This window comes from Rhinopithecus bieti, unplaced genomic scaffold (assembly GCF_001698545.2).
Source record: "Rhinopithecus bieti isolate Rb0 unplaced genomic scaffold, ASM169854v2 scaffold_1530, whole genome shotgun sequence".
Lineage (NCBI taxonomy): Eukaryota > Metazoa > Chordata > Mammalia > Primates > Cercopithecidae > Rhinopithecus > Rhinopithecus bieti.
This window is the reverse complement of record NW_016803808.1, coordinates 2,155,530-2,158,128: the sequence shown is the minus strand read 5'-3', so window position 1 is coordinate 2,158,128 and position 2,599 is coordinate 2,155,530. Positions and strand designations below refer to the sequence as shown.

Genomic DNA, 2,599 nt, shown 5'->3' with positions numbered 1-2,599 from the left:
ACACCGCGCCCCCCCGTCGGGGCGGGGCCTGTCGCCGCCCGCCAATTCGCGCCGGGCCGGTAACCGGCCGGCCAATGAGCGCCGCGGGGGGCCGCGTGATCGGAGCCTGGCCGCGGCGTGATCGGGCAGGGCGGGACGCGGCACGTGTTTTGGTCGGAGCGAGGGGCGGGGCCTGAGGCCCTGGAAAGTAAGGGAAAGGTCGCGGGGGCGCGCGGGGCGGAGAGGGCGCCGCGGCGGCAGCGGCGGCGCCTGGGGAAATCCCAGGGTGGGGTTCGGACTCGGTGCGGGGCGGGGAGGACCGCGCTTATAGGAACCTCCTGTAGCCCCACCGGCTGAATCAGTCGGTAGCGGAGACCCACCTAGAGGCTTCAACCCGGCTTTCGTTGTTTTTATTTCTGTCACTCTCCCTTCGTTTCTTTGGAGTGAGCCCATGACCCGAGAGGTCGGAAAGCTGGCTGGTTCTAGGCGACATTCCTGCATCCGGTCATTTTTGTAGACACCCGGAGTCGGAGCTTCTCGGCCTGAGTGTCCCGCTGATGCTCCTCCTCTGGCGTCTACTGGGCCTCTTCCGCTCTGTTACGGAGTCAGGGGAAGCTGAGACGGGCAGTCACCCAAAAGACGCCCGCTGAAACCCGCTCATTCTTCCTAGGCCCCGAGAAAACGCCGCCCCCTCCGGGTAGTCCTCGAGCCTGCAGGAGAGATCTAGTCTGCTGTCCAGGGCACCTTTTTTTTTTCCCTGTATTTCGGTTGCTGGCCTCTCTTGGTGTGGTTTGCCCACGTTTGCAGCGCCAGGTTCATGGAGAGCAGGAGCTATGCTGTTTATTTGCGTCGCCGCAGCCTTCAGCTCCGGGAGGAGTCACCCCTCCGTCTGTCCACTGCGCGTGCATTTGCTGAGCCGCGATGTGTGTTGGCGCTTAGTGCAAGGGGCAGAGGCCGCAGTGAGGAATCGTCCTTAAAAGCTCACATCCAGGGAGAGGGAGCAGAGAGAGAATCCCAGCACCCGGGGGCTTTGCTCTGAGCCAGAGAAGCCTGGGCTCAAGGGAACAGGTCGGGCCCCACCACTCACCTGAGCAGGGCTCTGGTCCCCACTTGTTCCTGCGGGGCCCACTCTGAGCAGAGGGGTGAGCAGGCTGAGGAGAAGGTGTTTGCTGAAATCGTAAAGGGTTTAAGTGAACCGTGATAAACTGCTCTCATGAAGACCCCGGAGGCTCTGAGAGGGGTGCAGGGTGTTGTGTATGTGAAAAGTTAAGTCTTAGATACAGACTGGAATATTCTCTTTTGCCTGGACTCCTGCATTCGCCTTACAACTGGTCTCCCTGCGTCCACTCCAGCTCCCACAGCCCCTTGCCACTCAGCACCCCCAGGGGTCTTTAACCTTTTCAGTGGCTCCGACTGTACTCAGCGTAATGCTTCTGCTCCCCACTGTGGCTTATGAGCTCCTGCAGGGACCCAGCCCTTCCGTCTCCAGCCCCACGACTCTCCCCACTCCCCCGAGGACAGCCCGGGCCTCCTCCTGGACACCTGTCTCAGCAGCCCCTCTGCCGTCTCCAGGTCCTTGCACCTGCTGTTCCCTAGGATGCTGTTCCCCCAGATGCCCCTTTGCTCTTACCCGCAGTCCACCTAGAGAGGCCTCCTCTAGCGAACGCACCCTTGGGGAGACCTCCAGTCCCCTTCTCGCGGGCCTTCTTGTTTTCTTCCTTCACAACACTTTTCATGAACTGTCCCTTTTCCGTTACTTCAGTTATTTGCTTATCGTCTGTCTCCCCATCAGAAGGACTCTCGCAAGGCCAGGAAGCCTGGCTGTCTAATTCATCCACGTAGGTGACTGAGCGAATTGAAGGTATCTACCAGCCTTCCTGCTTGAACATCCTGTGGGCACCTCTAATTGTGTCCTTAAAACTGAACTCAGGGCCGGGCACGGTGGCTCACGCCTGTTATCCCAGCACTTTGGGAGGCCAAGGTGGGCGGATCACCTGAGGTCAGGAGTTCGAGACCAGCCTGGCCAACATGATGAAACCCCGTGTCTTCTAAAAATACAAAAATTAGCTGGGTGTGGTAGCAGGCGCCTGTAATCCCAGCTACTCGGGAGACTAAGGCAGGAGAATCACTTGAACCCAGGAGGCAGAGATTGCACTGAGCTGAGATCGCACCACTGCACTCCAGCCTGGGTGACAGAGACTCAGTCTGAAAAAACAAACAAACAAAAAACTGAACTCAGATTCCACCCAAATCTGGATTTCTCACCTCCATGAAGGGCACAACTGGAGACCCTATTCCTTGATCTAGAAACCTGAGCGTCACCTTTACCTCCTCCCTTTCCCACAGTTGCTTTCTTCTGCCAATTATACCATGCCCTTCTTCCTTCTCAGTTCCTCTCAAACTCTTATGTCACCCATGCCAGCCCTTGTCCTGGCCACCACCTGCTCATCTGAATTGTTGCCACTGCCTCCCAATAGGTCTCCCTCCCTCCAGCCAGACGCCCTACAATCTGCCATCACCTTACTGCCAGAATGCTCTTCTGGAAGTAGAGATGGAGCCGAACCTGTATTCAAGCCGTCAGTTGGAATCCAAACAGTTATAGGACTGACTTCAGGCTCCA

At 58.0% G+C, this 2,599-nt stretch overlaps 1 protein-coding gene across 1 annotated transcript in view; it reads right to left on the bottom strand.

Annotated features, from left to right (window-relative positions):
• KLF11 (KLF transcription factor 11) overlaps positions 1–1,978 on the bottom strand; it is a 13,903-nt gene extending 11,925 nt beyond the window's left edge. The window contains exon 1 of the mRNA XM_017853727.1: positions 360–1,978. The gene's annotated coding sequence lies outside the window, so the exon portion shown is untranslated. The remainder of the gene's footprint in view (positions 1–359) is intronic.
• Positions 1,979–2,599: the final 621 nt, after the last annotated feature.